General features: G+C 46.6%; 1 protein-coding gene across 7 annotated transcripts in view; it reads left to right on the forward strand.

Annotated features, from left to right (window-relative positions):
- Window positions 1-14,761, forward strand: part of TBL1X (transducin beta like 1 X-linked) — a 245,297-nt gene that overhangs the window by 128,627 nt on the left and 101,909 nt on the right. For 4 of the 7 annotated variants that reach the window (XM_024987972.2, XM_024987977.2, XM_024987974.2 and 1 more), the window contains exon 3: window positions 4,698-4,854. The exons of the other annotated variants lie outside the window; for them this stretch is intronic. The gene's annotated coding sequence lies outside the window, so the exon portion shown is untranslated. The remainder of the gene's footprint in view (window positions 1-4,697; window positions 4,855-14,761) is intronic. 7 annotated transcript variants of the gene reach the window in all.

Raw genomic sequence — 14,761 nt, forward strand, 5'->3', positions numbered from 1 at the left:
TTATTTTCTGCACCCGTAAGTTGCCATCTTGGTCAGAGAATTACTCACTTGAGTACTTAGTCAACTGTCAGAAAGTGGGGGGAAATTTCTGTAGCTGTGTCTGTGCCCTGACTTTTGGATACAATAGAATCTGCATGTAATGACTGTCACTTTACTCTGTGTGTGTGTGTGTGTGTGTGTGTGTGTGTGTGTGTGTGTGTGCGTGCGTGCTCAGTCGTGTCTGACTTTTCTTGACCCCATGGAGTGTGTGTGTGTGTGTGCATGCTCAGTCATGTTTGACTTTTCTTGACCCCATGGAGTGTGTGTGTGTGTGTGCGTGCTCAGTCGTGTCTAACTCTTCTTGACCCCATGGACTGTGTAGCCCACCAGTCTCCTCTGTCCATGAGATTCTCCAGGGCAAGAATACTGGAGCGGGTTGCTGTTTTCCTTCTCCAGGGGAATCTTCCCAATCCAGGGATCGAACCCGAGTCTCTTGCATCTCCTGCACTGGCGGGCAGATTCTTTCCCACGAGCAGCATCTCAGAAGCCCATCGCTTTACTACCTAGCTAAATAAAAAATTATGCACCTGTTTTGTGCTCTCCATGATATTCTTGGACAGAAAGTCAGTTTCCCTCCCAGGAAATGGAAACATCCATTGAGCCCCCACCGGTGGACGTGGCCAGTCAGCTCTCCTCCCATTTCCTCCTTAAACTCGGGTAAATAAATCTTCAGTGACTGCCTGAATTATTGCTGCCCCTGCACGTTCACCTTCTGCCCCAAGGCATTTAGGAAAGGTTGCCCTTGCCTTTTCTAAATAATGAATTGCCTTTTTTTTTTTTTGTCTTCTAGGCAAAGTTAATGGGGGAAAAAAAAATGAATGAGAATTTTTTTCCCCGCCCCTGAGCTCTTTCTAACAGTTTCAAGGATGATAACATCTTTATTGCATTTCAGTGTCAGCGCTAACATCATTCATTCATTCCGCAGATAACCTCCATGTGCCGGTGAGGCTGTAAAAGTGCAGAGGTCAAGTGTAAGCTCAAATGACCTCTTCACGGTAATTTAAAGGCACGTCAGGAGAAGGCCACGGCAACCCACTCCAGTACTCTTGCCTGGAAAATCGCATGGACGGAGGAGCCTGGTAGGCTGTAGTCCATGAGGTCGCGAAGAGTCGGACACGACTGAGCGACTTTTGTTTCACTTCCATGCATTGGAGAAGGAAATGGCAACCCACTCCAGTGTTCTTGCCTGGAGAATCCCAGGGACGGTGGAGCCTGGTGGGCTGCCGTCTACGGGGTCGCACAGAGTCGGACACGACTGAAGTGACTTAGCAGCAGCAGCAGAAGATAGAAGAAAGGGCTTCCCTGGTGGCTGAGACTGTAAAGAACCTGTCTGTCAGTGCAGAAGATCTAGGTTCCATCCTTGGGTCAGGAAGATTCCCCTTGGAGGAGGGCATGGCAACCTACTGCAGTATCCTTGCCTGGAGAATCCCAGGGACAGAGGAGCCCAGTGGGGGCTACATGGTCCACGGGGTGGGTCACAGAGAGTCAGATAGGACTGAGCAGAGACAGAAGAAATGAACCCCGGTGGGTAGGGAACTGAATTTTGTGAATTCTCCACCCGCAGGTTGACTTGATGAACATTTCGGAGGATCCTCAGAGTCAGGATTCTCTTATCGTTCTCGTTTTCTAGAAAGGCAACTGCTGTGCAGAGAGAGGAGTGGGTTTCCGGGCTAGGGAAGTGGACCTGGCCCAAGGTGGACCCCAAAGGGTCTGACCCCCAGAGCGGCTGCGTCAGCAGCCTTCATGTACAGAAGAAGCCTTGGCATGTGGAAAGGCTGCACGGGGAGCCCTTTACTTGCCCTAAATGCCCCTGGTCTGTTTGGCACAAGGTTGGAGATACTGCAACCTTCACAGCTAGTGGCCATCACGCCGCTGTCCAGGGATTTGCCAGTATCCTTCCCCCCAACCCCAACTTTAGTTTTTTTCCCATGGACACTCATCTTCCCTGCCTTTTCAAGTTCAGCTAAGGCAGATAGCCAAAATTCCTAAGGGAGGAAAAGCGGAAAGTCAAAGAGACATGAAAGAAAATGGCATTTTGAAGGACAGAAATGCAACTTGATAGGATCGTGTGTGTGTGTGTGTGTGCACACGTATGTTTCCTCCAGGGTTGCCAAGACTGAGGACTGCTGATGCGTCCAAAGATTTGGAGTGAGGCTCGCTCATAACCGTGAGGGAATTACTGATGGTTTGGGCACAGTAACAGCTGTTGACCCAGATGGGGGTGGGATTGGGAACCTGTGTGTGTGTGTGGATTTGCTACCCAGAGACATGGACCTTGATGTAGGTGGCACGTACAGACACTCCTGCACAGATTTCTTAACCATGATGGTTGAGCCGTGTTTGCAGGAAGAATGAGGCCCCTCTCTGGGCATTTCATCAGAAAGCAGCCATTAAAAAGAATGCATTTGAATCACTTCTAATGAGGTGGGTGAAACCGGAGCCTATTATACAGAGTGAAGTAAGCCAGAAAGAAAACCACTAATACAGTGTACTAACACATATATATGGAATTTAGAAAGATGGTAACAATGACCCTATATGTGAGACAGCAAAAGAGACACAGATGTACAGAACAGTCTTTTGCACTCTGTGGGAGAAGGCGAAGGTGGGATGATCTGAGAGAATAGCATTGAAACATGTATATTATCATACGTCAATCAGATCGCCAGTCCAGGTTCGATGCATGAGGCAGGGTGCTCGGGGCTGGTGCACTGGGATGACCCAGAGGGATGGGATGGGGAGGGAGGTGGGAGGGGGGTTCAGGATGGGGGACACATGTACACCCGTGGTGGATTCATGTCAAGTATGGCAAAAACCACTACAGCATTGTAAAGTAATTAGCCTCCAATTAAAATAAATCAATTAGAAAAAAAGAAATGAAACACGTATACATGATTTAAAAAAATTTTGTTCACTGTATATCTGATTATTTTTCACGTTTAACCTTTTCTCGATCCATGTCCTTTTTTGTCTCAGAATTCCCGTCCCCATCACACTGAACTCAGTTGTCCTGTCTCCATCTTTCCTTTGGGCCAGGGCAGCGTCTCGGACTTTGTTTGGTGGTGGTGGCTCTGTTTTGAGGGATACCGGCCGCGACTTTCGTAGAACGTCTCTCACTTTGGGCTTGGCACGTGTGTGCCCCGTGATGAGGCTGGGCTTATGAGTTTGGGGGACATAGACCGCAGAGACGGGCCCTGTGATCACGTTGCCTCCAGGGCCGGGACTCTCAACGTGACCTAATGCTGATGAGCTTGCAGAGCTTGCCCTCTGCTCAGGGTTTGCGTTTGCAGAGTCCCTTCAGTGTCGAGTTACCACTTTCCCCTCTCTTGTGTGTCCACACTTCTTTCAAAGCCCACACTTCTTTCAAAGCCCATGCTTACTGCTATAGGGGGAGCAAGGTAAGCGTCACCTCCTGGAGACTTAAGCTTAAGCTGTTTGAATGCTAGGCTTCCCTAGTGGCTCAGCGATAAAGAAACAGCCTGCGAAGGCAAGAGATGCTGGTTCGATCCCGGGGTCGGGAAGATCCCCTGGAGAAGGAAATGGCAACCCACTCCAGTAGTAGTATTTCTTTTTTTTAACTTTTGGGGACTGCACCATGAGGCTCGTGGGATCTTATTTCCCCCGCCAAGGATCGAACCCGTGCCCCCTGAGTGGGAAGCACGGAGTCTGAACCACTGGATCGCCAGGGCAGCCCCCCGCTGCTGTGATCTTGCCTGCAAAATCCCGTGAACAGAGGGAGCCTGGCGGGCTTTATAGTCCACAGGGTTGCGAAAGGGTGGGATACGACAGCATCTAAACAGCAGCAAATTTAAACGCAGGTTTCTTCACTCATTGCTTGATGGAAGGTAATTCAGCCTTGTCTTGGAATACGGGTCCAGTAATTCCAGTTTGGGGTCGTCTGTCCGTAATAAACTGTACCCATGATGCACCCTCTGCCGTTTCCAGGGTTGAGTCCCGTGAAGCGCAGTGGTTCCCGAAGGAAACCACCTCCGCACGGAATCCATCTGCATGTTCACTGCCTTCTCTGAGATCTCTTCACTCTTGTCCACCCCGCCAGCGTTTTCATGATAACTTTTTTTTTTTTTTTTTAATTTTGGGCTGCACTCTGTACCATGCACACAGCATGTGTGATCTGAGTTTCCCCGACAGGAGGTCAAACCCACATCCCCTGCGGTGGACACTCACTCGAGTCTTAACCACCGGACCTTCCGGAAGCCCCTCATGGTACATTTTTGTCTGATGACGTGTCTGTTAGTCTGTAACAAAGCATCGAAAGTAGTTTTGGTAGGGGGAAAAAAAGACTGTCTTCCTAACTGATAAGCTTATGTAATATTTCGTTACATTTCATTGATGGAGTAAGATGCCCCATCGCATAAGCAGGTTTGGGGCCCCATCAACACTGGGGTATGAAGGCCAAGGGTACCTGGCTCAGGTGGAAAGGGCCCCCCGGGGCTGGGGGGGTCCACTGGATTAAGAAGGCGGCATTGGCCTACGGATTTCCAGGGCCTGTGGGTGGCTGTCATCGTGTTTACAGAATCAGCAGCCTTGGTGATTTCATCGAGAAGGTCAACAGGAGGCCTTGTTAAGAGACCTTCTCCTCCACGTTATTTTTAGAAGCAGCAAATATCAACCATAAATATTTAATGTTGTGTTTATAGACTCTGGCATCATAAACCTTCACAAGGTGACTCAGAGGAGGCTGATCACTGTGAACCCCCGAGGAGAAGGAATCTCCGCCCCGCCCCCGCCCCGAGCTGGCACACCGCGCCTCTTGAGGAAAACCATCGTTGACGTTCTTGGGAAAGAGGTGAACAGGTACATCGCTGTCTTAATTCATCTTCTTCATCCTTGGCAGATGAGGAATTTAGTCATTACTCTTTGCTGGCCAGGATTTTCAGTCCCTCTTTTCTGATTTCTAAAAGCAATGTGCTGCATAGAATGAGCAATTTGGGAAAAAAAGCAAAGAATGGAATCTGGAAACAAAATAAACACCTCTGAGCCCACCCACGCCAGTTCCCCCATCAGACTGTTGGTACATCTCCTCCCAGCTGCCTGTATTCCTGTGCATGAAACGTCAGGAAGGTTCAGCTTTGTGACCCGGCTCTCCCAACTTAACCTTACGGAGTGAGCCTTGTGATCATTGCCGACGTTCATTGAAAACATTTTTCAGGCATCCATCCCGTCGAGTTTGTGTGCCGTAATTGATTTAACGTTTGTTGCCGGAGCTTCAGATTGCTTCCAATTTTTTTTTTTTGCCTTAGGAGAGATGGCTGGGAATGGAGCTGTAGGGCTCTTGAGACCGATTACCAAATTGCTTTCCTTGAAAGTTTGTGCTGGTTGTTCCCTGTTGCCAGGGAGCCCAGGGTGGGGTGGGCTGGGGTGGGGGTGGGGCCCCGTCTCTCAGACAGCTCAGGACATTGTGGTCAACTGAGACGGGAACGTGGGCACTTTTTTTGTTTTGTTTTTGCATGTCTTTGATTTAAAAAAAAAATGAGGTGGACTATTTCATCCTGTTCGCCAGTCTTTTGCATTTTTTTTTTTTTTTTTTTTCTGTGACTTGGACGTAAGTTGCTTTGCAAGCAATGGCTCGGGTTCTGTTTGGGGTTACGCTCTCTGGGTTCCACGTGAATGCCAGCTGTTTTAATAAAGACTGCACTGTCAGAGTTTCAGCTACACGGGCCGTTTCTGGCGTTTGCCGGGAAGTTGAGTCTCCCGACTGGAGCCAGACTGTGAGTCTGTATATTGGGGCTGCGTCTTAAACAGGAGTTGAGTCCAGAAAGCAGGAAGGCGGGTCAGCATATGAACTTATTACTGAGATTATACCAAAATACCTTCTTTGCTCATTAACTCTTTGACCCCTTTCCTTAAAGCCGTTGTGGGGGGAGGGGGGGATGTGCGCTGTGACTGCTCATGGATGAGAATTGATGCCTTTGAATATCACTGCTCTACGTGAGTTCAGCTCATCTCACGATTCCCAGTGTGTTTATCAGAAGACGATGTTTTTACAGAATGACATCTGTAGGAAAAGCGCAGATTCTTAGGTTAGCCTGCAAAAGATCTTAAAATATTTATAATTATCAATAGGCCGGCTTGCACTTTGCTTCTACTTGTCATTAGCCCAAGTTTGTTTCCCAAGGGTGTGTGTCTAGGTGTGACTGAGTGTGTACGGGTGACATATATTTTGCTGTGCAAATGAATGGATCGAATGTCTCTGCCGTGTCTTTGAAGCACGGTGCCGTTTCGTGGCATGCTAGGGACAAGGAGGGGATTGGTTGTTTTCTGTGTTGCTCTGAAGTCATCAGTGAGGCGTCTCTGCGTTTGCTGTTGCTTCTCTCTCCTTGCGCTGTTGTGTAACATCACACATTTGGAAAGCTTTGCAAAGATCTATTTCAGTTCCTCCTTTTAGAGTGTTTAAGTATTTCTTTTTTTTTTTTTTTTTCCATTTCCAAACCTGGAAAGGAAATGAATGAAAGGCGAGGAAAAAGATGATACAGCAATGATCAGTAGAAGGACTCCCCTGACGGTCAGGTGGTTAAGATTCGGCACTTCCACGGCAGGGGTTGCTGGTTTGATCCCTGGTCAGGGTACTATAAAATCCTGCATGCCTCTTGATGTGCCCGCAAAAAACAAAAAAAAATTCATTGATTATTAAAAACAAATGTAATGATTTTGGGATACGGTTCTTGTCGCCTTGTAGCTTAACGGCTTTCGCTTCTCAATGATGTGTGAATGTTTTTGCTCTAGATTATGTTCAATAGGTGAGAGTCTAGCCATGAATCATTTCCTGCCAAATTTCAATCGATGAGGTAATACGTGGAAAAATGACCTTATTTCTATAGTAACATGCATCTTCTCAGGTCTCAGGGTCCTGTTTCCTCTCAGTATGTTACTGCTACACACTAGGAGTTTCCTTGTTTCTACACTCTGCGATTACACACAGAAATGAGGAATGGGGAGAGGACTCACTCCCAGGTTCCTTTCCCCACGGTGGCTCAAGGTGAGAGATGCTCAGTTTGAACTCCGTTTCCCAGGGCGTGTGGTTAACACAGATAGGTGCAGGGTACCGGTTCCAACTGTGGGCAAACGGAAGCCATATTCCCTCTGCCCAAGTAGTAAAAGTAGAAAGCTCTCCTATACTATCGTACCATTGTTGCAAAATAAACTCCTTCTCCTTAACACCAACCTGGGCTTGCCTGGTGGCTCAGCAGTAAAGGATTGGCCTGCCAATGCAGAAGATTCGGCTGCCAATGCAGGAGACTCGGCTTCGATCTCTGGGTCAGGAAGATACCCCTGGAGAAAGAAATGGAAACCCCCTCTAGTGTTCTTGCCTGGAGAATCCCGTGGACAGAGGAGTCTGGTGGGCTACAGTCTTTTGAGGTTGCAAAAGAGTGGAACACGACTCAGGAGACTCAGTGGCTAGAAAACAACTCAGTGGCTAGGCAACTCAACCAATCCATCTCTGAATGGTGTATTTTTTTTTTATTGTTAGTTCAAAGTAGACCTCAAAGTGACAATAAAGGGCCTCTTGCAAAAGGAGGCCTTCGAATGTTCAGTTTGTCATCATTGATGAGATGCACACAGCTCCCTGTGCTGGGAGCCTAAGCATCTCTAGCTGTGGGTTCTCCAGCGCTTTGAGTAGGCGAGGCTTAATTAAACTTTAAAAGTGATAGCCGACAGTGTAAGGGGCAGGAAGCCTTGTCTAACAGGAGGTTTAATATAACAATAACGGCAAGAAAAACTGTCCTTAGTCCTGGCTAAAATATCTGTTCAGCAGCACCCTATCTTAAACAGAATGTGTGCAAGCTCAGTCGTGTCCGACTCTTTGCAACCCTTTGGATTGTAGCCCGCCAGGCTCCTCTGCCCATGGGATTCTCCAGGCAAGAATACTGGAGTGGGCTGCCATTTCCTGGTCCCGATCCAGGGAATTGAACCCGAATCTCCTGTGTCTCCTGCGTTTGCAGGCGGATTCTTTACCCACTGAGCCATCAGGGAAGCCCATCTTAAACACGGTCGCACTGAAATTTGAGCTGTACTGTTGACTGTGGTACAGAGTCCATTGTAGCATCATCACCCTGGGTCTCCCATGGCAACCTGCTAGGAAGAGGGGTGCAGCTCTGGTGACGTCACCCCCCAGGTTATAGATGAGACAGGCTCAGCCAGTCTCGGTCCACACCCAGTGCTCTGCAGTGAGCCCTGGACTTCACAGCGCACCTTGCTGTCTGCTGGGCCAGGTGGCTCTGAAACTGGAAGGTGTAACAGTACACACCCAGGTGAGAGGTCGGTGTTTGCCCACAAAGCGAGCAACCTGCCAATGACCGTGGCTTTTTTGAGACCCACAACTCTTTCAGGCGTCTTGACAGAACTTGTGATAAGTCCCTATATTAAAAAATCCTCAAACTGAAAATTGTTTTTTTTTTTTTTTACTAGAGAAAGGTGGTCTGCATTTAGAACAATTTGTGATTATTAATCTGTCTTGAATTGGTCACGGAATAAAAAAATGATGCGATGGGCATCTAATTAAAATTTTGCAGTGGACACAAAAGAAGCCTTGGAAAAATGCTATGGTTTCATCTAGCTGACTATTAGCAACACATTTTAGAGCCTGCAGGCACCATGGAAACTGTCTGGGTTTTTGCACTTGCCAAATAGAAGTAGATTGCAAACCATAAATTTAATTTAAGGTTTTCTAGTAGCCACAGTAGAGAAGTAAAAAGAAATCATAAATTATTTTTTCAATATATATCTAAATATATGCTGCTGCTGCTATGTCACTTCAGTCTTGTGTGACTCTGTGCAACCCCATAGACGGCAGTCCACCAGGCTTCTCTGTCCCTGGGATTCTCCAGGCAAGAATACTGGAGTGGGTTGCCATTTCCTTGTCCAATGCATGCACGCGTGCTAAGTCGATTCAGTCATGTCTGACTCTGTGCAACCCCATGGACAGCAGCCCACCAGGCTCCTCCATCCAAAGAATTCTCCAGGCAAGAATACTGGAGTGGGTTGCTATTTCCTTCTCCAAAATATATGCTCGATTAATATTATTTGCAACAATGAAAAAAAATAGTCTCTCAGTCATGTCCCAACTCTTTGGGACACTGTGGACTGTAGCCTGCCAGACTTCTCTGTCCATGAGATTGTCCAGGCAAGAATACTGGAGTGGGTTGCCATTCCCTTTTCCAGGGGATCTTTCCGGACCAGGGATCAAACCCAGGTCTCTTGCACTGCAGGCAAATCTAACCGTTTGAGCCACCAGGGAAGCCCATTATTTGCAACATATGTATTAATGTAATCAACTCACTACCCAAAATAGTGTCATGTTGACAAGTTACTCATATTTAAAAAATCATCCAAGACATATCTTATGTTCTTTCCATTTCTGTACTAAGTCTGCAAAATCCAGCGTGGAATTTAAACCTACAGCACTTCTTACTTTGGGCTCGTTGCCTTGGTCAGTCCAGTCTGAGCCCCCAAATTCCAGTGTCTATGTAAAAATATGAAAATGTGCATTATGAAAAATAATTTTCTAGCAGGAAGTTACACTATTTTCAGAAAATTTAAAAGTTGGGTGGCCTGTCCGGTTTTCTTTTTAATCTATTTGAAATTTGTCGAGGGGAAAAAAAAATGCTGTGGGTGCATAATTTAAGAATTTGCATGTGGACCGATTACAGAGGAATCGTGTGGCCTGGAATGTCCCCAGGTCCTTCCATCCTGCAGACTACAATCATCAAACTTTCACTCCTGCAGGCTTCTTAGCAGTTTAGGGGCCACAAGCCTTGTAGACCCAAGGAGCACCCTCAAATATAGCTAGGGTTACGGAGGATCAGATTTAGAGATTTTATTTCCTTATTGATTTAAATTTCGATCCTTGGTTCAGCTGCTCCATAAGTTGTATGTTGCGAATCACATGGGTGTGTGTACCTGTGTTTTCAGTGTACGGAATACATCTTCTGAACTCTGATAGCCGTGGTCTATTTCCTTTGAAAATTCCGTTTCCTAATTAAGATGTGGCGCAAGTGGAAAATACATAGACTTTGGGAATTTTAGAGATTTTGTAGGTAAAAGGAATGTCGAAGATCTCAATAATTTTTTTAAAAACCAGTGTGAACTACAGTTGAAATGATGCTATTTGGGATATGCTGGGTTAAGTTTAAATATGTTGTGAAAATCAGTTTGCGTTTAAACATTCTTTAATTAGATGTAAGCTCACCTTGCATTTCCGTTGGCCCATCCACATCGCATTTCCGTTGGCCCATCCACGTCGCATTTCCGTTGGCCCATCCACGTCGCATTTCCGTTGGCCCATCCACATCTCCCATCAGAGCTCTCACACCACAAAGGAAAGAAGCAGTGCTTGAGATCACAGGCGGTGGGTTGGTTGTGACATCCGAGTCTGAACACGGGCCCTGCTTTCACTGTCGGCCTTCCTAAAGTGTTCTGTATACCCAGGTGAGTCAGCATGAGGATTTGTTTGCCTCGCTGTGAGCCGTGTTCATGCGTGGCCACCTCCCCTTACCTCTGCCGGATGTATGGGTTCCTGGCCACAAAAGGCGGTGCTGACGTGGAAGGGAACGAGGTCCTCGGTCTACGCTGTTTTTCTGACCCCTTGGCATCCCCCGTGAGATAAAGGTGGTTGGTTCTTCCCGCTGTGCACTTAAAAAAAGGTCTCAGAGGTTGAATTGGGCTTCCCAGGTGATGCTAGTGATAAAGAACCCACCTGCCATTGCAGGAGTTGCCAGTTCGATCCCTGGCTCGGGAAGATCCTTGGAAAAGGATCTGGCAACCTGCTCCAGTATTCCTGCATTCTTGGAGAATCCCACGGACAGAGGAGCCTGGCACCCTATAAGTTCAGGGGTCCCCATGTGCACACGCTTTGAAACTCATACAGGTTCAGAGCCAGAAAGTCATAAACTCAGGGCTGCCTCTAACTGATGCCTCCTCTGATGAAAGGGATTTTCTTCAGGCTTTGTTTATATGGTAAAACACCCTAGGGTGCCCATGAATGAACACTGGTTCCAAAACACACTGTGAAGTCTTAGGTTTCTGACCAGGAAATCATTAGTAGCTGTAGTTTGTAATTTCTTCACTTCCTCTTCCCTGTTGATGAATGTCTCTGTTGTTATAAGAGGCCAGGAAGCAGCTTCTGACCTTTCTGCAAGGTAATTTGGCAGTGATGGGGTGAGTCACTTAAGTCAGCTGAGATGTAACTTTCTGTAGCTTTGCAAGTGGGGTGATGGACCTCTCGTTCCATAAAGCACTGCCTCACAGTAGGAGCCCCAAAGTTCTGTCCTCCTCTGTGTCTGGAATGGCTGCCCCAGCTCCTGCCCTCACAATCACATCCCTGAGTAGGAGTGAGGAGGGGGATTTCATTGCCTTTAAGAGCAGAGACTAGAGATTTCATATTTGACTTTTGCTTGTAGCCATTGGCTAGAACTGGGTTACGGGGAAAACTTGTCCTTTTGAGAGGGGTGTGACCATGTGCCCACACAGAATCCAGGTCTCCTGTTCTCAAAGGGTGAGGGATGGAATTGGATAATGGTAGTCTGATAATGGTAGTCTAGCAGATTCTACCTTCGACCTTGTCCTCACTCTAGTGGGAACACGGTGTTGCTAAAACAATCACGTGTTCAACGCAGAATTCTAGACTGTGGGACGAGGATGGGGGTATATGGTACAGCAACGGCTCCTGCAGAGAGCTTCTGGGTTCCATCTTCTGCTCATCTGTGTTTCCTTTCTTGCCCACCACTTACTCTGAGTTTCAGCCAGGTGACCAGGAACCTCTTTCTTTGTGCACCAAGTGGGAATATGATCTCCGGGGAGTTTATAGTGGTTGCATGAAGTAATAAAGATGAAAGAGCATGCCTTTGTTGTCTTCCTCCTACCTCGGTCAGACTTAGTCTAATGTGCTGTTTGTTGGGAGTTATCTTTTTATGCAAAGCCTGTGTGGTTTGTAGCACAGGCTTCTTGTACAGGAAGGGGCTTAGGCGTCTGTCTCTACGGTCCTTCCACACCACGTAGCACTTTGCAGAATATTTGCACATGAAGTTCTTGATGAACTTGTATGCTCCTGGGTCATTTGCGTTCACACCATCTCTCAGACTGAACGCGTTCACCTAACCAGTAAATAAATGTTTCTAGAGCACTTGCCACCTGTCTCAGGAATTCTTCTAGATGCAGAGAATCTAACAGTGAACAAATTAGACAGAACGCGTACATCCTGGTGGATAAAAGTATGTGTTGGGTATGACACATTGGGTGTTGTTATTTAGTCGTGTCTGACTCTTTTTTGTGACCCCATGGATTGTAGCCCACCAGGCTCCTCTGTCTGTGATTTCTCAGGCAAGAATACTCCTGCTGCTGCTGCTGCTGCTGAGTCACTTCAGTCGTGTCTGACTCTGTGCGACCCCAGAGAGGGCAGCCCACCAGGCTCCGCCGTCCCTGGGATTCTCCAGGCAAGAACACTGCAGTGGGTTGCCATTTCCTTCTCCAGTGCGTGAAAAGTGAAAGTGAAGTCGCTCAGTCGTGTCCGACTCTATGCGACCTCATGGACTACAGCCTAGCAGGCTCCTCCGTCCATGGGATTTTCCAGGCAAGAGTACTGGAGTGGGGTGCTTACTAGAGAGCAGATTCTAACAATCATACACATATCCCCACCCAGTGAAAAGAAATAGAGTAGAAATGTTGAGTATTCATTGAATATTTTTAAATGTGAATATGGTGTGTTTGGATTATTTGTTCATAATTTTTCAGCCATGTAAATAGAAAAGGAAAGTTCATTTAACTTCTTTCTGTGTTTTCAACAAATATGTAAACTATTATGTCCCTTTATATTAATATAATAGTACTTGGGGGGGGGAGCAGAAAACCACAGCACTCTTGAGTGGACCTTTGCCAGTTAGAAACTTTGTAAGGAAAAATTGATTTCTCCTGGTTTTTTTTTTTTTTTTGGTAGAAATTAGCACACACAATGATTTTCCCTGAGCACGGTCTCTTTTAAGCTAATGAGAAATTTTTGGTTGTGCAGGCTGAATGGAGTGGATGGTGGTTCAGAGGAGAATTGAACTGATTAATAAGAAGCCCCTGATTTTGTTTAAATCACAGACGCTGAGGCAGTAAGGAAAGTTCACACTGGATTTTCTTCCAGTGGCCGTGTTATTACAATGTATGCAGATGGAACACGTTTATGTATTACTGGGCCTGTCATGCTGTTTTGCTTTCCAGGGCGCTTGGTAGATCATTATAATAATTTTTATCCAGCGTATCGGTTCTCAACGCTCCTCTTGACCTGACACCGTGAATTTTCCGTTCCGTGAAAATCGTATTGTTGAATGGAGGCTTGTGCCCTGTAGAAATTAAGAAGAGATAAATGCAGAGAGACCTAGCTGTGTGAGGCCCCCATGTGTGATGATGGACTTCCTTGCATTTAGGGCGGACTTTTACCTCCCTGGTGTGGACGGAGGAGCAGACCCATTTATCATGAGTGCTTAAATGTGGACTTCATCTGTGTGACCCCATTTTGACTCATTGAGCCTTTAAAATCCTGTAGGAATAATGCGATGTGGGGGTGGAGACAGCACAGACACCTACAAGACACCGTGTTTTTTGTTATTATTATTATTTGACCGACCTGGGACTGAATAGGCTGGATTTGTGATGTCTGGGAGGTACAGCTTTTCGTGGTAGACACTGATCAAACAGCGTTCATGACGGCTGGTCTGCGGCATTTGAAATAGATGCCTTGTGAATTCTTAGCCTGTTGATGTCCGAATGATCACCGTGGTCTTCCGTTTCTCGCCTGCCCCCTCCGTCCTTTCCACAAAGCCTTGCCCTGATCATAGGCCTGGGTTCTCTGGTCAAAACAGGACCACATACAGAATGTCTTCTCCCTGGAGCAGAAGGTTAGCTTTGTTGCCTTCTAGAAGCTTCAGAGCATCCTTCACTTTTGGCCTGCTGTTTTGTTTTTGTTTTCCCCATCTCGATGAAGCTGATGCTCTAAATGTTTGGAGTGAAAGATGGTGTGTTGATGGTGGGATTATCTGACTTAGAATTCGTCAAGTTGAGTGGTGTTATCTCCAGTGTTGTTAAGTCTGTTAAGTTTGGGAAGAAGGTAGAAGTTTCCCGTTGAGAATTAACCTGTGGGGACTGGAGGAGAGTTATCTTTGTGAGATAGTAGCTTCCAAAGAGAGGTATGTTGATCTCCCTGGTGGTCCAGTGGCTGAGAGTCACTGCACCCAATGCAGGGAAACCCGGGTTCATAGGTACCACATGCCACCACTGAATTCAGGTGCCACTGCACAAGGTCTCGTGAGCTGCAACAAAAGACCCCATGTGCCCTGAGACTTGGTGCAAGCAAATAAGCAAGAATAAAAGTAAATATTAAAAAAAAATAATAAGAGGTGTCAAAGGTGTCTGGATTGTCAGTTCATGACGACTTATTCCCAGCAGCTGTCCATTACGTGAAGAGTCTGAATGCTGGAAAGACAGAAGCAAGACTGAGTTCTTACAAAAATGAAAGTGTCTCATGGACAATTTAGGAACAACAGGGTGGGGAAAAAAAGGTACAACTTACATAGACTGTGAAAACTGGCTCCAGGAAGAAGAGATAAATTCCCCGCATACATAAGGGGATAAAATGGGTTTCCGAACCTTAGTGCTTTTGACATTTGGAGTTGGAGAAGACTGTTGAGAGTCCCTTGGACTGCAAGGAGATCCAACACAGTCCATC

Source organism: Bos taurus, chromosome Y, assembly GCF_002263795.3.
Source record: "Bos taurus isolate L1 Dominette 01449 registration number 42190680 breed Hereford chromosome Y, ARS-UCD2.0, whole genome shotgun sequence".
Classification (NCBI taxonomy): Eukaryota; Metazoa; Chordata; class Mammalia; order Artiodactyla; family Bovidae; genus Bos; species Bos taurus.